The sequence below is a fragment of the Oryctolagus cuniculus genome, chromosome 1 (genome assembly GCF_964237555.1).
Source record: "Oryctolagus cuniculus chromosome 1, mOryCun1.1, whole genome shotgun sequence".
Taxonomy (NCBI): domain Eukaryota; kingdom Metazoa; phylum Chordata; class Mammalia; order Lagomorpha; family Leporidae; genus Oryctolagus; species Oryctolagus cuniculus.
This window is the reverse complement of record NC_091432.1, coordinates 216,164,342-216,186,771: the sequence shown is the minus strand read 5'-3', so window position 1 is coordinate 216,186,771 and position 22,430 is coordinate 216,164,342. Positions and strand designations below refer to the sequence as shown.

Below are 22,430 nucleotides of genomic sequence, written 5' to 3'. Positions count from 1 at the left end.
GCTGCCTGCAGTGCCCGCATCCCAAATGGGCGCCAGTTCGAGCCCTGGCTGCCTCTTCTGATCCAGCTCTCTGCTATGGCCTGGGATAGCAGTAGAAGACAGCCCAAGTCCTTGGGCCCCTGCAACCATGTGGGAGACCAGGAAGACACTCCTGGCTCCTGGCTTTGGATGAGCCCAGCCATCTGGGAAGTGAACCAGCGGATGGAAGACCTCTCTCTCTCTCTCTCTGCCTCTCCTTCTCTCTCTGTGTAACTCTGTCTTTCAAATATATAAATACATCTTTAAAAAAAAAAAAGGCTGTTCTAGAGGAGTGGTCCTCACACTTTACTGTGCTTCAGAATCACTCAGGAGGCCTGACCAAAGTGCACATGACCAGGTGGCAGCCCCATGTCTGCATAGCCACCACGCTCATGGTGACGCTGAGCAGAACACATTTTGGGCAACAGAGTTGAAGTACCTGTGTCCTACTCTATTTTACCCAGTTTTTTTTTTTTTTTTTTTTTTAACAATGGTTAAGTTCAATAATATTCAAATACTTATTCATTTTGGTAATGTGCAATTTACATGTGGGAATCTTAACACTAATTGCAAAAACATTTGGTCAAAAGTCACCCCTATGATGACAGGCATGGTCTGGATGAAACCCTAAGGATGAAAGTACACAATGGAAACAGGCTCTCCTACTGACTGCTGAGAGGCAGCACAGGGGCTAACTGAAAACAATATAAATATGTGATTCTTAGTTTAACGGATACGCTGAAAGCTTTTGTTTATCAAATTATGTTATATAAGAAAAATTTCATTTGGAAGGTTTCTCCGTAGAAGTTTCTATATCACCACATCTAATAATAAAGATAAAATTTCTAATAAACAGCTTTAATGACAAAACATAATTTTTTTGTATTTTGTAATAATCATGTTATTTTAAAACAACAATTCTAAGGTATAACTGCCAGAACACATATAACTTTAGAAAATGAAGTTAACGAAATTTCACTAAACTAGCTAATTACATATATTTTTATAGGTACATCTTTGAAAGATATTCCCAAAACTCACATATAAAAACATATTTATGCTTCAACAAACTTAACTTTTGGTTCTTCTAGCTGAATTTGTTTATCTATCAACAATAAAAATGCTTATCTTTCTATCAAAAACACAGAAGCCACAGGTTGCGTGTAACCTTCTACCAGCTGGCTTCCTCAACTGTTTACATGTGAAGCAAAAGGACCCGGCACATCTGTTTATTCTGGCTACTTGTTCAAGTATCTACTGCAGTGGTCTTCAAACTTCAAAGACTTCCTAAGGAATAAACACTGACAGACAAGTTTCAGGAAGACAATTTCCAGTTGCTCATCTTCCAGATGGGATCTTTCCTAAAAGCTGATGTCTGAAATGAAGACTCAGTTCACACACACCGCCATCCCAAAGCTACAAACGTACATGCTCTGGGGGTAAAACACTCTGAGGAGCCAAACAAAAATTCATGAATCAATGATTAAATCAATATCATTTCCTGTCCTTCTCTGTCTTATATAGATTCTAATACAGATGAAATCTGCCATTAGAAATAGGGTTTTGGTTTTGGTGCAGGGAAGAGAGGGATACCATTGAGGTGTAGCATGTTAAGCCTCCTCTGCTTACAAAGCCAGTGTCCTTTATAGGCACAGGTCGAGTCCTGGCTGTTCCACTTCTGACCCAGACCCCTGCTATAGGCCTGGGAGAGGCAGCGGAGGATGGCCCAAATCCCTGGGCCCCTGCACTCATCTGAGAGGCCCAGTTGAAACTCCTAGCTCCTGGCTTCTGCCTGGCTCAGCCCTGGCCGTTGTGGCCATTTGGGGAGTCAACCAGTGGATGGAAGATCTCTCCCTTTCTCTGTAACTCTTTCAAATAAATAAATAAATCCTTTTTAAAAACTACAAAAATAAATATGGTTTGGGGGCTGGCATTGTGGGGTAGCGGGTAAAGTTGCTGCCTGCAATGCCAGTATCCCATATGGGCACTAATTCAAGTCCTGGCTGCTCCACTTACGATCCAGCTCTCTGCTATGGCCTTAGAAAGCAGTGGAGGATGGCCCAAGTCGTTGGGTCCCTGCACCCAGAGGAAGCTCCTGGCTCTGGACTGGCACAGCTCTGACTGTTGCGGCCAACTGGGGAGTGAACCAGCAGATGGAGGACCTCTCTCTCTCTTTCTCTGTCTCTCCTACTTTCCCTGTGTAACTCTTTCAAGTAAATAAATATATCTTAAAAAAAAAAAAAAAGAAATATGATTTGGCATCTGAATTGTAGTGTTATGAATTCAGGGCACCTGAGGGGTTATAGGTGAAGGAAGTTGATTCTTTTAATTAGACTGGGATTTTCTGCACAACTACCTCTAGATACACTAGAGGCTTACAGTTTTATTTATCTCTTTCAGACTTTGTGCTTTTAAAACTCACAAGGTGCTTAATAACTGCTATCAAATCACATCATGAAATACTCATTCAACTTACAGTCAATCATTATGCCATTCTGTAAAACAGCATTTTCTATCTCATTTGTTATAAAAATAACTGGTTGAAACTTGGGTTGAAAATCTGTAGTTACCAATTTAAAAAATGAATGAGTGGTATATGTCTCCTCCGCCACAAAGTCCTTTGAAGGGGTTCGTAGGCAAAAAGGTTCAAATCAGTTGGACTTCAGTAAGCTGTTTAAGTCGGCTGAGGTGGAACTGGTGAAGATGGCTTCTACAGCCATCAAAGGGTTCAGAGTGCTGCCACGGATGTCATCACCTGACAGCTCCCTACTGAAACTGCCAGCTCCCCTATGTGTGCATGTCCTCCACATTTTCAAAGGGTAACCCACTCAGAGCTCCATGTATTCACACCTCTCCAACTCAGCCTCTGTCCAGCCTCCACTGCAAGTCTCTCTCCCCTTTCTAACGGGCCCTGATCTTAGTTAACAGAGCCACTTCATCTGCAGGAAAATAAAACTAAAGGAAAATATCACACTGTCATATCCTTTCCTAACAGCTCGGAATGCACCAGAAGAGGAAATTAGATTGGCAAAGACACTCTGGTTCATTTTACCAGAATGAAGGGCAGCAAATAGTTGAGTAACAGCAATGTTTTTCAACTAATATCAAAATCAAGTAAGACCAGAGGAGACGATAATATAGAACTATTACAATAATCTTGGACTTATCTCTAGTTTTAGAAAATTTTTATATTCACTTCTTTTAAAAACATTTTATTAAACATAACATACATACAACAGGCTAGTCATTAAGTGCACATGATTGATTATTACAAATTAAAAACACCAATGAATCTAGTTCTCAGATCAAGAAAGAGACCAGCACCCCAGAGGTCTTTCTCACGCCCTCTCCTTCCAGTCATTCACTCCCATCAAGAAAAACTGTTCTCCTGACTTGAGGCATCATTGGTGTGGTTGGCCTATAATGTAAAACACGTGGCTGGAACCTGAGAAGGTGAACTCTTTGGTCTCTGGCTGCTTTTGCTCAACATTATGCTGTGAGCTTCATCCATGCTGTCATATATTTGTAGGTCATTTATCCTCATTGCTGTGAACATTCCATTGCGTGAGCACATTTTTCCATCCTGTCAGTTCTTAGGTTAGTGCTACTTCCAATGAGACCTCTAGGAACATTCTAGTGTCTTTTTTGTTGATCACATGCATTCATTCCTGCTGGGTGTACAGTTAGAAGGTGGAATTGCTGGGGCATAAGAAATCATATGGTAAGCCTCACAGATACTGACAACCAATCTTGCACAGCGGTTATGCCAACTGCCTTTCCCCACCATGAGTGGCAAGAGTTCAGGTGGCTCCATATATCCAGCAACACTAAATGATGTCAGCTATGCTTATTTTAGACATTTGGGTGGGTGTGTAGTGGTCCTGTAATTTAATTTTAGCTTCTCTGAGTGCTTCTTTGTGTTTATTGACCATTTGGATATTCTTTTGTGAAGTGCCTATTCAAATTTTTCATCCATTTTTATATTAAATCATCTACTCCTTTCTTACTGGTTGTAGAAGGCTTTAACATATGCACATGAGTCTTTGTCAGACATGTGTATTTCAATACTCTTCTCCCCATCTGTGGCTTCCCTTTTCACTTTCTTAGTGGTGTCTTTCAATGAACAAGAAATCTTAATATTAGTCCAATTCATTAATTTTTTTCTTTTATGGTTTACATTTTTTTGTGTCCTGTTTAAGTAATCTTGCTTATTCCAAGGTTATGGGAGATCTTCTATTTCTTCCAAAAGCTTTATCTGTTTTACTTGTCATATTTCGATCTGCCATTTACTAGTACATCCACATATATGTCTGCGACAGAAATTAAGATTTTTTCAAATATGCACAATGATCCATTTGATTTTAACTAGTTAACAAAATCAGAATAGGCAATACAAGCATTATTATATAATATTTGAAAGCTATAAATCAATAGAGGGTGGAAGTAAGTCATCTTCCTATCTCTTTGTTACCAAATTTCCTCTGCATGGCAACCAATGATACCAAGGGACTGGGCATGATTTTTGGGATTTTCTATGCACATACTTATTCTTTTCTGTTCATGATGAGGAGAGAGGTACACTGTATACCTTCCTGTACACTCTATTTTTCAACCACTAGCAGTGCACTAAGCTCTATACCATCACAGGTACTGTTGCTGCAATCTTTCCAATAGCTACATAATAATTCATATGAATAGTATTTAGTATGACAATAAATGTATCCAATTCCCTAATTTCCTAGGGATAGACATCTGCAGTATTTCCATTTGTTGGAATTACAAACAATGCAATGGGTATCCTTATTTAAACATTCCCCATGCATCAGCAAGTATATGAGTATATACAGAATGAATTTCCAAAAGTAAAACTACTATATGGTTACTGCCCTACACATCACACCAATTTATATGCCCTGATAAGGTGTAAGAGTGATAGTTCAATCATACCTTCCCAAATATAATATATTATCAAACTTCTTAAACTTTGCTTATTTAATTGGTAAAATATATCATGGTTTTATTTTGCATTTCTTTTGTAAGTGGTATTTAACATTTGTTTTTTGCAAATATATATTGGCTCCCAGGACTTTCTCACTTTCTTTCTGTGAATTCTCTCTGTTCTCTATCCATTTCCTTCCTTCCTTCCTTCCTTCCTTCCTTCCTTCCTTCCTTCCTTCCTTCCTTCCTTCCTTCCTTCCTTCCTTTCCTCCCTCCCTCCCTCCCTCTCTCTCTCTCTCTCTCTCTCTCTCTCTCTCTTTCTTTCTTTCTTTCTTTCTGATTTTATTGATTTTTATTTGAAAGGTAGTGTTACAGAGAAGCAGAGACAGAGAGAGAGAGAAGTCTTCTGTCTGCTGGTTCACCTCCCAAATGGCTGTGACTGCCAGAGCTGTGTCGATCCAAAGCCAGGAGCCAGGAGCTTCTTCCAGGTCTCCCACACAAGTGCAGGGGCCCAAGGACTCGGGCCATCTTCTACTGCTTTCCCAGGCCATGGTAGAGAGCTGGATCAGAGGTGGAGCAGCTGAGACTCGAACCGGCAGCCACATGGGATGCCGACACTGCAGGCCAGGGCTTTAACCTGCTGTGTCACAGCGCCAGCCCCATGTCCATTTTCTCTTATAGGAACTCCAGGAATTTCTATATTTATATTACTTTTTATTCTTAATATTTACATATTATACTTAGTCCATTGCTTGTAATATATATAGTGATTTTTATTCTTTCTTTTTTTCTTTCTTCCTTTCTGGTTTGTCTTTTATATTTGTGCTTTTTTTGTTTTGTTTTGTTTTTTGTTTTTTTTTATTGTGTTTTCAATGGAGAAATACATCATCTGTTTACAAAATAGCTCTTGAAAAATACAAGGAGTACAGATACTATAAAACAAAGCAAACTCCAGTCATGAGACACTACATACATCATGCGAAAGCAACAGTCTGATCTCCAGGTTATGAAAACTAGAATTAAAAAGTCACTACACAGAAAATGTCCAAGTTTCCAGCTTGGCAAAACTTGGGTGCAGTTACATGAAACGTTTAATAAACTGAATTTTTTTATATTTGTGGCTCTGTTATGTTTATTTTTTTTTAAAGCTTTCAATTTTTTTCACTGTGAAATGTTTTCTTCTAAAACATTCTTAATTTCATTTAAAAATTTAATCATCTGACTTTATTTCTTTTTAAAGATTCAAGTGAGGCACCAAGTCAATATTTTTCTAGACAGCCACCCAGTTGTCCCAACACTATCCTATACACACAGACTAGGATGATCTCACTGAGGGGAGATCATCTGCTAGTTTCTGTATTTTTTTGGGTAAAGCTGCTGCCTGCAATGCCGGCAACCCACAGGGCACTGGTTCCTGAACTGTCTACTCCACTTCTGAACCAGCTGCATGCTAATGCCTGGGAAAAGCAGTGGAAGACGGCCCAAGTCACCGATGTGGGAGACCTGGAAGGGGCTCCTGGCTCTTGCCTTTGGCCTGGCCATTGCAGACACTTGGGGAGTGAACCAATGTATAGAGGATCACTCTCTCTCTATCTCTCTCCCACTTCCCCCCCCTCTTTCATATAAATAATTTTTTAAAAAATGGTTTTCAGGAGATATTTTCTTTTTTTCTTCTACTGTAAGATTTCCCAATGTTGAAGCATTATGAGTATTTCATGCCTGTTACAAACCCCACTTGGTTGTGGTGTATCCCGTTACTGTGCTGCTGAATTCTGCCTGCTGATACTTTGTTTAGCAGTCCTGTATGGGCAATCATCAGCAAATTTTGTCTGCAATTTTCCTTGTTTATGCTATTTTGGTTACATATTGCTATCAGTTATTATGGCCTCACACAAAGAATCTGAAAGCATTAACTATACTTGAAATTCTAGAATTTACTGTGGAACTATCTGGGCCTGTTGCTGTGTGTGTGTGTGTGTGTGTGTGTGCTAGTTTCACTGAAAATATTTAATATTACTTCACTGTGCTCTGAAATGTTACTTGTTTTCTACTTTGGATAATTTACTGAGGTTTTTCACCAGTATTCCAACACAGTAGAAGGCAGCGTACTGTAAGAGTACTGTACATCATGCCAATTCTCTTCATTATTTCTTCTCCTTGGCTCAGTTTGGCCATTTAGCAAACAAGTTTTTGTGCATTCTTTCCTTGCTCTGTACTCAACCGTCTCAATTTTTATACTCCTTCCCATGCACATAACTTCACTTGAAAAATCTTTTTGCAGTCAATTCCTACTTTTAGTATAACTATAAAAAGTTCACCGTATCTTTTAAACTAAACTAGTATTGTTGGATGCTCTTCATTTGGTTAGTTATCTCATTACAGAGTTGCATAGACGTTGAGTAGTGTGCCCCACAGCTCTGTTATTTTTCAGTATGCTAATTGTTTTCAGAAATGCATGCTTATTTGGTAAAATCTATACCACACTTGGCTGCTTCTTTGTGATCCAATTGGAGACTCTCCAATGACCTCATTTATATTTATTGTTGCATTTAAACTTGTTCTTATGATCCTGATATATCTCAAGTTCTGTGTTTTTTAAAATATTTATTTATTTATTTATTTATTTGAGATGCAGAGGTCAGACAGAGAGAGGGAAATACAGAGAGAAAGGTCTTCCACTGCTTTCCCAGGCCCAATAGCAGACAGCTGGATCAGAAGAGGAGCAGCCGGGACACGAACCGGTGCCGCAGGCAGAGGTTTTGCATACTACGGCACAGCACCGGCCCCCAGATTCTCTATTCCTGATGTTGCTTCAGAGCTCTTACACCCCTCCTCTTTCTCTTGGCTGAACCTTCCTCCTTGTGTGTGCTTCATCCCCAGGCAGACCAATGACAGCCAGAGGATGAATAAGGGGATTGCGTATTTCACGATCTGCTTTTAGGAGTAAAGAAAATTTCTCTGGTTTACATTCTTCTGTAAATTTTTCTAGCATGAGCACCGTTGCTATAATTTTACAGCTTATCACAAATCCTCTGGTTTTTACACAGCATCTACTGGTATCTCACTACAAGCAGTATCAAATCCGATTCTACCATGTTTCCATTTCCTACTGACTAATCATTCCCCATATTATTTTTCTTGTAATTCTATGATCTGGGGGTTGGTGCGATGGCGCAGTAGGTTAATCCTCTGCCTGCGGCACCAGCATCCCATATGGGCGCCAGGTTCTAGTCCCGGTTGCTCCTCTTCCAGTCCAGCTCTCTGCTGTGGCCCGGGAAGGCAGTGGAGGATGGCCCAAGTGCTTGGGCCCATGCACCCGCATGGGAGACCGGGAAGAGGCACCTGGCTCCTGGCTTCAGATCGGTGCAGCTCCGGCCACTGCGGCCATTTGAATGGTGAGCCAATGGAAGGAGGACCTTTCTCTCTGTCTCTCTGTCTGTAACTCTGCCTGTCAAATAAATAAAAAATAAAATCTTTAAAAAAAATTCTATGATCTGATTCAGTTCTTTAACATTACTTTTTAAAAAATATTTATTTTTATTTATTTGAAAGGTAGAGTTACAGAGAGATGTAGAGACAGAGAGAGAGAGGTCTTTCATCTGCTGGTTCACTCCTCAAATGGCTGTAATTGCTGGAGCTGAGCCGATTTGAAGCCAGAAGCCAGGAGTTTCTTCCAGGTCTCTCATGTGAGTGCAGGAGCCCAAGCACATGGGTCATCCTCTGCTATTTTACCAGGCCATAAGCAGGGAACTGGATCAGAAGTGGAGTAGCTGGGGCTCGAACCGGCGCCCATATGGGATGCCAGCACTGTAGGCCAGGGCTTTAACCTGCTACACCGCAGTGCTAGCCCCTAGCTTTATTTTTATACTTTCAAACATTTGTATAACCTATCACTTGAATTATTTCCTTTAAATAATACCATCTGGATCTTGATTTATACTACTACAAATCTCTTTGCTGTGCCCTCTCAACTTTTAAAAATTATACACCTTGTCATGGTTTATAATAATCACTGTAAGCATAATATGTAATATTCCCTTTTGAATCATAATTTCTATATTTCAGTCTTGGTTTTGCAGTGAAACAGAATCGATGTATTCCATCAGCTTTCTGCCAGAATCATCTCTCAGGTGGCTAAAGTTTGTCCTCTTACAGCTTACTCAAAAGGGAGTTATGAAAACTATCTTTTCTGAGGTCTTAAATTTTTGGATACCTCTATACTTTGTTTTTATAACTGAACAAGAGATTGCTGGACACAGCATTCTCAACCATGCTTTTCTCCCCTCTGAACAATAATGGTGTTGTCCAACTGCCTTCAAGAACTCAGTGCTGGGCAGGTGAGCCAACAGTCAGCATGCTCTTCCTGCTGTACAGGGTTCTTGACTCTTCGGGGGAGGAGTGCTGTCCATCTATTATTTCTTTATCTATTAAGGGCAATAACTTTGCCAGGATCTATTTCAGCACAGGTCATTGTGTATTCGTCATTACTTCTGGTACAGAATGGGCCCTTTCGAGCCATAAATTCAAACACCTTTCCACGGCCTTGTCCCCGGGCAGCCTGTTTCCCACAGATGGCAAGTCTGTCTGTTTCTCTGCTTGGCCCCGCCTCCTCTGCTCCTTCACGTCAAGCAGAGTCCAGGGCAGCTTTCCCCACCAGTCCAAGCTCTGTCCCAGTTCTTCAAAAGTGGCTGTTAGTTCAGCTTCTCTCTGCGTTCCACCTCAAGGGGAAACAGGTCTCTCACTTGCATCTGAGCTCTACATTTACAGATTCCTTGAAGTCAGATTTAAATTCCACTCTGACCACTGCATTCAGCAGCCCTTCTTTGTATGCCTCTGTTCTGGGTTACGACGACGTCTAGTTTTATTTAAGAAAATGTTCCTATTTCTCTCCCTTTCATGTGACTTCAATCAGAAGGGGGCTGAGACATCTCTGCACTTCCTTCTCAAAGCCTGAATTCTGATCCAGCTCTTTGCATGTGACTGCAGCTGCTGTCCCTAACTTCGAGTCTTACACGTAACCAGGTTCCCGTACATGTCTGCTCACTGCTTTCTGATCATATGACCCCTACTCTATGAAGAAGAGCTACATTTCTGACGATTTTGGTATTCATCAGTAACTCAGCAGTTAATCTAATTCATTACAATTTTGTTTGAATATATGTGGTAAGAAATCTAACTGGAGTTACAAACAGCTCTGTTGTGTGATGATGATGATAAACACAAATTTTCCCAACACAAACAAAAGAGGAGAAATTATAAAAATGACTTCCAATTTTCTGACACACGTGTGTGGTTTAGCAGGAGAACCAGAAACATCGCTGTGACTAATGAAAAGAACATGCACCAAGGTGGGCAAGATGGCTTTAATATTAAGGAAGCTGTGGTTAATATCGAACTTTGAAAACTGGATATGGGTATAATTTCAAAGGCCTCAAAAAAAGAATGGAGATGACAGAGTGGTAGCCAAAACAGGCAAGTCCAGACTATGTTTTTCAAAATAGATCAAGTAGTTAACAGAAATGAAAATTTATAGATAGGAGCAGGGATTGGCATAATGTTTCTCATGGCTTTTATCAACCTGTACCGCCAACAATCAAATCAACCTGTGCTCCCAGACCTAAAATATCACTCAGGATCTGCTCTTCAGCCTGGTCAGCATCTCCCCACCCACTCCTGTGTGTGGGAAGCCTGACACCTGAGCGCCACCTTTGACACTTGCTCTCCTCAATGTCTAACCAGTCGAATCCCGCTGAGCCACCCTGCTCATTCATTCAAGCACTCAGGAATTAAGTAGGCTGGGACTACGAAGGTGAGCATAATGTAAACAGTGCTGGCTTGCGTCTGTGGAATTAACCACCCAGTGTGGGAAAACAGAAAAAGACAGATAGGTAAATCTTACACCGACAGCCTCAAGTGCTATGAAGAACACTAACAGGGTGTTGTGAGGGTGAGTGGTCAGCCAGCGAGGCTGGGCGTCGTAGGACGGCCTCTCTAACACAGCCTTTCAGTGGAGACCTAAAATGAGGAGCCGGTCCCGCAAAGAGTGGAGGAGCAAACAGTAGAGGGAGCAGCACAGGGGAAGTCGCGCAATGGACACACAATTGCAGAAGCTCAAAGAATTACAGCAGACCTGGAGTGAAGTGATCAAGAGCAAGGGCAGTGGGAGGAGGGGTCTGAAAGCCCACCAGGACCATGTTGCACAGGGCCCTCTGGACTTCTGACCTTGGATCCTGAGAAAACTAACCGGCCAAAAGACTATCTGATCAGCACTGTTCTGTTGGGCTATAAACCTACCTGTCTCCTCCCAGGGTAAGAAAATCAACAGTAAACTTTGCCTTTGTAAGTGGGGCCACCATTGCTTTCTCTAGGAATGGAGATCAGGGGCTGAGTTCATACCCGGATGCCCTGGCACAAAATACTCCCAGCCAGTGAAATGATCCATCGGCTGAGCTACTCAGTGGAAGCAGGAGGTCAGAGCCAGAGGGAATGAGAGAACAGCCAAGTCAACCACCACTCACCTTCTCCCCTTCACTCCCAACCCCCAAACCCCCATCAGTGGGTGAAAGGCTTACAAGCGTAATTAACAAGTGACCGTGTATTTATTCCATTGCATCTCACAGCTCTTTGCTGGGTTGTGACCTCTCCCAGGAGGAAGGAAGGCTTAGAGCCCGCCTGAGAGACATTTTTAAGCGTACAGCTTTCCTATATTCATGGATATAGTTCCATGCATGCCCTTTAAGCCAAATATTTTTCATCTATTTGTCATCTGTGAACCCAAGGACGCATCAAATGTTCTGGTGCACCAGAGCTCCCCAATAAATCTACGAAAAGAAGCTGAAATCCACAGATCCTCCACCTGTATTTTCAATGACCGAACACCCCAGGCTTTGGTCTGATGACAGTAGAGGGAAAATTTTTCTATATGCTTTTCAGAAACGCGTTTGACAACTGCCTGCCCTCCTCCCAGGCCTCCACCTCTACGCTATACCCTGCGGCACTACCGTCTCCGCAGTCCTGGCTCTCACCGCACACCTTGCGTGATTTTGGTTCTAAGCAGGGAGGATAGCCGAGTTCTGCAAGTTAATGGTATAAGCAACCTCGGTTCTTCATGAATGATCGCTTACGGCTTGCCCATACCACTCACAACAGACATAACACTTATCACAGAAACTTACTCTAAGCTATGCAAAGGGAGAAGCCATCCCACAAAACCCAGCACAGTGGAACGAGCCCTTGGTGTATGCGGCCGGCAGACTGAGGGGCTTAGGTCACGCAGACTGCTAAGGGCCCTGCTACGTGGGGATGAGTCCCAGGGAGCCTCAGCCTGATGAAGTTTTTATGCAGACAGCTTCTCTGTACTTATTTACATAGTCTCCATGCCCCATTAATTCAATTATTTCCTCCCTTGTTAGGAGATGGCATGGAAAAACACATAATTAGTGCAGTATCTTGTGTTCTCATTTAATTTGAGGAGATTTATGTTAGAGTTAAATTCAGATCCATTTGCTTCTATTGCTGCAGTACCCAATTTAAAATAAAATAAAAGCAAACTTAGTGATCACATCCCTTTGCTATTTTATTAAAGTAATACATCTGAAGCAATAAGAAACATTTCTTGATGTTTAAATTCTCCTTTATTATTTTCACTTAAAAGAAAAGTATTTTGTTTCATTTTTCACTTGATAAAGAAATGATATTCAAATTCTCTTTATAAACTAGTGAATGGTAAGTCCATGAGCTTATTAAATAAGAATGCATTTAAATTTGAAAAGTAAAGAGATCTTCTCAACAGATTTATATTTATGAAGATGCAGTTGGATTTAGTATTTAACATTTAATGCACATCTGTGAGTTCCTACTGTGCCCCTAGCATTTCCTCAAGCCCTGTGGGTGGGGTCAAAGCCAAGCCCCCAGTGGTTCTGAAGACTACATCATAGCTGGGGCGGTGACCGACACACCTAAGAGTAATTAAAGAGACCTCCGTGCAATCGGGCACTGAGTGCCGCACGGCTCCAGGGCCTACAGGAATTCAAAGAAGAACAGGGAGGTGAAAAACAGCTCGAGCTCTGCTGGAGCTCCGATCCTGGAGGGACTGGGACGTCAGCTGCTTCTAAAGGACCGGGATGCCGTCCGGTCAGGCAGAACGGGAGGGGTTTCCTGGGAGGAAACTAAAGGGAGGGCTCTGGCCCGGTGGGATGGCCACATGGAAGGTCTTATATGGTAATTGTAAGAAAAGAATGAGCGTGCTAAGTGCAAGAACTCGCCAAACACCCAACACTTGACAAAGCTCCTTTTCAGAAAACACCCATTTCTCCACCTCTGACCTACCGCATTCCTCCCTTCCTGTGACGCCCTCCCACCGCCTGTCAGCGCCTGACACACTACATGTTTATCTGTTTCCATCTGTCTCCTCCCAGGAGCCTGTGACCTCCACAACACCTGGCACTTCACTGCTTTATTCCCAGGGTCTGGAACAGCACACGAGAAACAGCGGCGTTCAATAGGTATGTGATCATTGAATCAACACCAACACCGAAAAGGAGTTACTGAGAAAACCCTTAGTGTGTTAGTTACACAGAGCGCTTCAGACATTGCATTTAGAGAACATTGAAAACCAAAGTCAATGGCACTGACTCACAGAATCTCACAGTCACTCCACCTTAGGACTCCTGGCAGAGCCACTGGTCAGGACAGGCGGTCCTTCAGGAAATAAGGACCTGTCAGCCGTCACACAAATTGCTGTAGCACCTTTATCTTACTATCAAGATAGGAAAAAAAATGTTTAAACAAAAGTCCACACCAGGGAGCCAGCCCTAGGGCATAGAAGGTTAAGCCTCTGCCTGCAGTTCTGGCATCCCATATGGGCACTGGTTCAAGTCCTGGCTGCTTCACTTCCAATCTAGCTCCTTGCTGATGCACCTAAGAAGGCAGCAGATGGTTCAAGTGTTTGGACCCCTGCACCCATGTGGGAGACCCGGAAGAAGCTCCTGGCTTCAGCCTGCCACAGCCCCAGCCCTTGTGGCCATTTGGGAAGTGAACCAGTGGATGGAAGATCTCTCTCTCCCTCACTCTCTCTCCTTTTCTTTCTATATTTCTGCCTTTCAAACAAACAAATAAATCTTAAAAAAAAAAAAAAAAAAGTCCATACCAGAAGGAATACATCTGTAAAATCAATCCATCTCTAACCTTCATTTTAACAGATTATGCTGATATCATTTTCTATTAGATACTGACTTCTTCCATAGATGTATTCTATTTGAAAGAAATCAGATTTTTATATATATTTTTTCTTGTTTGAAGAAAACAATCCTGGTATGTAAAATATATATTATAATCCCTGTTTGATGATCTTAGGAAATATCCTACCTTTGATATTATTTGTGCGCTATTACAAAAATCTCATTTGTCAACATTTATGTTTTTGTTTTTTTTTTTTAAGATTTATTCATTTATTTGAAAGAGTTACAGAGAGGTAGAGGAAAAGGCAGAGAAAAAGAAGTCTTCCATCCACTGGTTCACTCCCCAGATGGCTGCAACGGCCGGAGCTGCGCCGATCCGAAGCCAGGAGCCAGCAGCTTCTTCCGGGTCTCCCATGCGGGTGCAGGGGCCCAAGGACTTGGGCCATCTTCTATTGCTTTCCCAGGCCATAGCAGAGAGCTGGATCAGAAGTGGAGCAGCCAGGACATGAACTGGTGCCGATATGGGATGCTGGCACTGCAGGCTGCAGCTTTACCTGCTACAACACAGCACTGGCTCCCATGTTTCAGTTATCAAACTAGCTACTAAACTGCAATTTATTGGAAACAACAAAAAAAATCAACAAATTATATTTACTTTAGAAATAGAAAATAAATTATGACAACCTTATAACTACCACAGAATGTATTAAACACTCAGCAGAGGTTAAGACTCTCACGTTCCACATTGGAGCACTCAAGTTCAAGTCCTGGCTCAGGCTACTGGCTCCAGCTTCCTGCTAAGCACACCCTGGGAGGCAGCAGTGATGGCTCAAGCAGCTGGGTTCCTGCAACTCCCATGGGAAACATGGACTGAGTTCCTGCCTCCTGGCTTCAGCCTCAGCCCAGCAGTTATTGCAAACATTTGGAGAGTGAACATCAGAGAGCTCACTCTCCATCTGTCTCTCTCTTCCACCTTCCTTTCAAATAAACATTACATTTAAAAAGTCAGTGTCTTCTTTCTCCTTTAAAGACCCAACCCCTTGCATATTTTTATGCTTTCACAGACTGTCTTCTAGGATTGTTAACAACACTAATTGGATGGAAATCTCACCTTCTGGCTTTGGCCTGGCCCAGCCTTGGCCATTGCAGCCACTTGGGGGATGAACCCCAAATCAGTCAATCTCAATGTCTCTCACTCTCTCCAACTCTGACTTTCAATTAAACAAGTGAGTCTTTACTATGTCACTACAAAAAGAGATACTATGCAAATGTATGAATTCAGTACAGAATTAAACAAGAGTATATTGTGGAATTATCTTTTTTTTTTTTTTTTGGACAGAGTGGACAGTGAGAGAGAGACAGAGAAAAAGGTCGTCCTTTGCCGTTGGTTCACCCTCCAATGGCTGCTGCGCCCAGCGCGCTGCGGCCGGCGCACCATGCTGATCCGATGGTAGGAGCCAGGTACTTCTCCTGGTCTCCCATGGGGTGCAGGGCCCAAAGCACTTGGGCCATCCTCCACTGCACTCCCTGGCCACAGCAGAGAGCTGGCCTGGAAGAGGGGCAACCGGGACTAGAACCTGGTGTGCCGGCGCCGCAAGGCAGAGGATTAGCCTAGTGAGCTGCGGCGCCGGCCGGAATTATCTCTTCTAAGAATGCTTTTTTAAATTTTATTTTAAAGATTTTATTTGTTTACTTGAAAGAGTTATAGAGAGGCAGAGGCAGAGATAGAGAGAGGTCTTCCATCTGCTGACTGACTCCCCAGATGCCTGCAACAGCCAGAGCTGAGCCAATCTGAAGCCAGGATCCACGAGCTTCTTCTGGGTCTTCCACACAGATGCAGGGGCTCAAGGACTTGTGTCATCTTCTACTGCTTTCCTAGGCCATAGCAGAGAGCTGGATCGGATGTGGAGCAGCTGGGACTTGAACCAGTGTCCATATGGGATGCTGGCACTGCAGACGGCGGCTTTACCCGCCAGGCCACAGTGCTGCCCACCCCCCTTTTTAATTAAGAATATGGTGTGTTGTTTGATCTAATGGATAGGACGCCAGTTAAGATTCCTGTACTCCACATTGGAGTGCCTGGATTTGCTTGCCAGCTCTGGCCCCTGCATTTGGATTCCCACTGATGCAGATCCTGGGAGGCAGCAGTCATGGACTTGTGACTAAGTCCTCCCCCCCAAGTGGGAGCCTTGAATTGTGTTCCTGGCTCCTGGCTTCAGCTTCAGCCCTGCCCAGCCCTTGCAGGCATTTGGCGGGTGAACCAGAAGATGAACGCTGTCTTTCTGTCTCTCCTTCTCTCTCTCTGGCCCTCATATGAATAAATGCAATTTTTTAAAGAGGAAAAAAAAAATGACGTCTCCTCAACTGTCCCTTCCCTCACCAAGAGCCACAGCAGCTACAAGGGACTTCACAAGCCCTGAGGACACCCCCAAGCTGGGCTATCCACCTGCACTTAGAAGACAGTGGGTTCACACAGGTTTCACATGTAACATCAGAGAATCCTAAAAAGATACAAAATGGCAAAAGAGACCAGAAGACGGGTGTGAATGAAAACTCGATGAAGCTTTTCAAATGTCACATTTAATTCCAAGTCACAGAAAAGAAATTAAGCATTCTGCACCACAGCAAAGGCAAAGGAACAGGAGAATAAATATTGTACAGTATTAATCACAATAAGAAGACTTTTGTCTTGGCCGAAATATATTCTGAAATCAACTTTAGAATGCGGCTGCATTTGCAGGCTTAGCAGCACGAAGGCTACATGACTGTAATTAATGTAATAAATCATGCTGCGGACTTTTCTACAGATTCCGACAGCGCTCGTTGATATATTGCTTATTGGAAACTGTAGGACTTTCTCCCCCACTTTTTTATTAGACTGCCAGACACTGAATCAAGAGTACCTTCTGATGGGTCTGAAATATCTGCTGCTGGTATATAACATAAAATACTTGGTGAGCTGGTGCCATTAAGCTTTGATATACAAGACATCACGTACAATTTCCAAGAAGACCCTTGCTTTTTAACTCTCACTTCCTTGACTTGAGGCAGTTGCGGGAGACACAAGGGTTCATTACAGATGTGGCATTTACCTTCTCCCTGGCCTCAGTCCTGAGCCACAGCTTCACCCATGTGCCTCTCCTTTCCGGTTCTTTCTTCAGTGACTCCATTCCTACATCATGCAGTGTATTTTAAACAGGCATCAGTCTACACGTACTCATTGTTTTCAATACTTCACTCTTCAGAAAAAATTTTATTGGACGTCACATCATTTTTAAAAGTAAAAATCGATCCTTGCTTGGTTCAGGAATTTAGCCATGACTGCGTTTCACCTCAGTCGGGTAACATACCCTTAAATTTGCTGTGCATAAATATCTTCTAATTTTAAAAGATCTGCAGTTTAGAAAACAGATGGCTTAAAGGGCAGCTTCACATAAGGAAAAGGTTGTTCCATGTATTTTGTCTAATAAAAATAACCTCATTAGTTTTATCATGGAAGTAATACATGATATGGAATTTTCCCCCCAGAAAGTACAAAAAAGGCAAAAACAAAGAAAGCAAAATGGTCTATAAATTCATCATCTCACAGTAGCCACTGGATATATTTGGGTGTGTATCCAATTTAGAGTTTTTATTAGAAAAAATACTCTTCAATGACCAAGAGTCCAGTCCATTCTGTTTTCACCACACCTTTTAGTTTTCTTTTGTATCTTATTTTTCTCTGGAAATGTCCCTTTGTCATTTATCCAAGAGAAAAAACTACCATTAAGACAGTAACGGGGGCCAGCATGGTGGCACAGCAGGTTAAGCCACTACCTGCAATGCTAGTATACCATAGGGGCGCAGGTTCGAGTCCCAGCTGCTCCACTTCCAATTCAGCCCCCTGCTAATGCACTTGGAAAAGCAGCAGAGGATGGCCCGCATCTTTGGGCCCCCTGTACCCACATGGGAAACACAGAAGAAGCTCCTGGCTACTGGCTTTGGCCTAGTCCAGCCCCAGTTGTTGTGGCCATTTGGGGAGTGAACCAGCAAGTGGAAGACCACCCCCTCCCCATAACTCTGCCTTTCAAGTAAACAAATAAATCTTTTTAAAAAAGGGCCTTAACACCAGCCTGATGAGTTACTATTTCTGACATAATTCCTTTTGATCATCTAAAATTAAGATTTTTTTAAAAACATTTATTTATTCGAAAGTCAGAGTTACAGAGAGAGGAGAGGCAGAGAGAGAGAGAGAGAGAGAAAGAGAGAGAGGGGAGTCTTCCGTTTGATGGTTCGCTCCCCAATTGGCCAGAACTGTGCCGATCCGAAGCCAGGAGCTTCTTCCAGGTCTCCCACGTGGGTGCAGGGACCCAAGAACTTGGGCCACCTTCTACTGCTTTCCCAGGCCATAGCAGAGAGCTGGATAAGAAGAGGAGCAGCCGGGTCTTGAACCAGCACCCAAATGGGATGCTGGCGCTTCAGGCCAGGACATTAACCCGCTGCGCGACAGCGCCAGCCCCTAAAATTAAGATTTTAAGACTTGAATAAAGTCATGGCATTGGATTTATTATCCATTAGTGATAGAGCAATTCCATCCTTAGCTATTGAGAATTCTTTGTGTTCACTCTTGCCCCAATTCAAAAGTCCTCCACACAGCAGCCTGAGAGAACTTTCTAAATCCCTCTGTCCATGTCACTTCCGTGCTTCCCGGAACTCACACTGCCCTGAAGTGCAAGTTCAATCCTCAGCATTTCCCCCCAGGCCCTGGTCTACCCCTCCACTCCCATCTGAAACAAAGCTCCACACTGCAGCCTCAGCTCAGGTTTTCAAATGTGTCTTATCTCATTATCTCAAGGAGTCTCCTCTACAGAATCCGCACAAGCTGACCTATCAGGAATGCGTGCCTGGCTTTCATCTCTTGACCTCTCAGGGTTCATCGAGGGGGCCTGCCAATATCCTCCCCTCACCCTAACTCTCTGCTCTTTCCTATATTACCAATTTTAACAATTTGTAATTATCTATTTGTGTGATTATTTCCTCTATGAGGAGCTTACACTGGAATACAAACTCCATGAGGGAAGCGACTTTTTACTGCTTCATTCATAGTTTAAGGTTTTCATTAATATTTGTTAAGTGGATTAATTTGACTATCAGAAAATATACTAAAATATATAATATTAATAAATGCAAATCACAGTCACAATGAGCTATCACCTCCAGTTAGACTTGCTATTATCAAAAAGACAAAAGGATGACAAGGATGTGGAGAAAAGGAAACCCCTGCACGCCATTGGTGGGAATGCAAATTAGTACAACCATTGTGGAAAACAGTAAGGAGGCTCCTCAAAATACCAGAAACAGAACAACTACATATGATCCGGCAATCGCACTACTGTTGATATATCCAAAGGAAACGAAGTCACTCTGTGGAAGACATGTCTGCATGCTCATGTTTACTGCAGCACCATGCACAATAGCCAACGAACGGGAACACCTTGAGTGCCCATCAGCCTATGAATGGATACGGTATATGGGACATATACTGGATATGTATATGGTGCATATACACAAGGCAATCCTAGTTAGCCACAGAAAGAGACAAAATCCTGTCATTTGCAGCAACATGGATAGAACTGAAGGTCACTGCATGCTGCTCTGTGGCCAGGCATCCTCCAGCCCCAGGCTCAGAAAGACAAGCACCACATGATCTCACTCATTTGTGGGATCCAAAAAAGTTGATTTCACAGAAGTGAAGAGTATAATAGTGTTTAGCAGAGGCTGGGGAGAGTAACAAGTAAGGGGAAGGATGATGGTGATTAACAGTACTGAGTATTGTTAGATAGGAGTAGAAAGTTCTGAGTTTTTTACTGCACAGGGGGGCAATTATTGAAAAAGGAGAGGAGAGGAGAGGAGAGGAGAGGAGAGGAGAGGAGAGGAGAGGAGAGGAGAGGAGAGGAGAGGAGAGGGGAAGGGAGAGGAGGGGGAGGGGGAGGGTAGGGGAGGGGAGGGAAAGATAGAGGGGAGGGGAGGGGAGGGAAAGAGAGGGGAGGGGAGGAGAGGGGAGGGGAGGGAAAGAGAGGGGAGGGGAGGGGAAGATAGAGGGGAGAGGAGGGGAGAGGAGGGGAGGGGAGGGGAGGGGAGGAAAACCAGAAGAAAGGATTTTGAATTAGGTCACCATAAAGAAATGTTAAAAGTTTGAGAAGATAGGTATATTTACCCTAATTACACAATGTATCCAATGTATCAAACCATCACACGGGAAAGAGAAAAGAATGGGGGTGGGCATTTGGCACAGCGGTAAAGATGCTGTTTTGGATGCCTGCATCCCTTATCAGAGTGCCTGCATCCAAAGCAGCCGTGATTCAAGCACTCAGCTCCCGATCACCCACTCGGGAGATCTAGACTGAGTTCCCCAGCTCCTGGCTCAGCTTGGCCTAGCCCTGACTGTTGCAGGTATTTGGGGAGTGAACTCACAGAAGGAAGATCTCTATCTCGGTCTGCCTCTCAAATAATCAAGAATAAATAATACTGAAAATAATAATATAAAGCCAAAAGAAGAGAGGAAAAAAATGAATGTTATCTTTTTTTCCTTTCTAGAAATTTTACTATTTGCTTCAACAAATACATTCAGCAAATATACATTCAAAAATACATTCAACAAAAATAGATTCAGCACCTCGACCTGGAAGACACTGCTTTAAGCATACTTGCCCATGTCATCCCCAACTGTTACAACACTTCGATTTTCATTCCCTCTTGGAGACTAGAACTCAAAATGGAGATATAGAAGTTTCAGCAAATTTAGCTTTTGGACAGCTAAAGCAAGCTGAGGGGAAGCTGGTCCAGGTCCCAGAACAGCACTTCCAACTAAGAGGGAGGAGGCCGAGAGGGACCCAAGAAGCATCACATGGTCCATGAGCCTAGGGGATATGGGCACGGACTTGGAAACCAGACTGCCGGGGTCAGAATCCCAGGTCTCCCATTCTCTTACCATGGGAGCTCTGAGAATTTCACTGTCTGTGTGATTTAGCTTCTTCATCTGTAAAATGCAGTTAATTATAATCCTAACTTTACAGAGTTGTAAGAACTGGGTCAACATAAGCAATCAGTGAGAGAATTAGCACTTTAGAAATGTTCACTGTTATTTCTGCTATTTTGCATGCATTAATAAAAGACAGCTAACCGCATACGACCCTGTGTACTGAAGAGGAATTTGGAAGTTAAATAAGAATCACCCTTTGTTAACAGTTCATCAGTATAACAGTCAGGACTGAGTATTTGGAAAGTGATTTTCATGAGTTCGCTGAAATCTTGGCTTCAGTGGCTGAGAACAAACTCAAACACAACATACGAGGCAACATCTGATGATTTAAGAGATGAAAAACTAACACAACAGAAATAGTTACGACAAACTTTCGATTAGAAACAATTTCTTCCTTCAAATTTACATTCAATTTATATGACTGCGTATCTTAATCAGTAAGGATCAGAATATGAAGGCATCTTTTACTGAAAATGCATAATAAACTCAAAGCCAAAAGGGGGTTATTAATCAACTTGAAACAAAAGATGTATTGCACATCAAGCAAAAAGAAAACAGATAACACATAAAAATGTAAATGCACAAAATTCTAATAAATTACCTCTTTCTCTTCTGAGTTAGGCTATAAATATTCATTAAATTCCACCTAGGAAGTAATAACCTAATGGATAGGAGGACGCTGATTTCTCTAAGTGGGTCACCGAGTAAAAACAAAACATATTTTTTGAGAAATTCATTATATAAAATAAAAATTATTTTTCTATATGAATTTGCATTCTATTCCCCATTTATAAGTATAGGCAAAACAAGAAAATAAAGATTTTCTCTAATGATGAGACTGCTACTTTCCATAACATAGAATAATTTAGTAACATTTATTATAATAGTATACAAAGTATTAAAAAAATTGTGACCTATAATATAAATCTTAATTTACTCTAGAGATTAAATAAAATCAAATTTTTAAAGATATATTTGTGTGGGACCGGCGCTGTGGCATAACGGGTTAAGCCACCACCTGCAGTGCCAGCATCCCATCTGGGTGCTGGTTCGAGTCTCCCAGCTGCTCCAGTTCCAATCCAGCTCTCTGCTATGGTCTGGGAAAGCAGTAGAAGATGGCCCAAGTCCTTGGGCCCCTGAACCTGTGTGGGAGATCGGGAAGAAGCTCCGGCTCCTGGCTTTGGATTGACACCGCTCCGGCCATTGGGGCCAATTGGGGAGTGAACCAGAGGATAGAAGACCTCTCTCTGCCTCTCCTTCTCTCTCTGTATAAC

The 22,430-nt window shown here is 42.5% G+C and overlaps 1 protein-coding gene across 3 annotated transcripts in view; it reads right to left on the bottom strand.

Moving 5' to 3' along the window:
- The window catches only part of KIAA1958 (KIAA1958 ortholog), a 177,223-nt gene that overhangs the window by 41,939 nt on the left and 112,854 nt on the right, over positions 1-22,430 (bottom strand). The gene's annotated exons all lie outside the window — the stretch shown is intronic.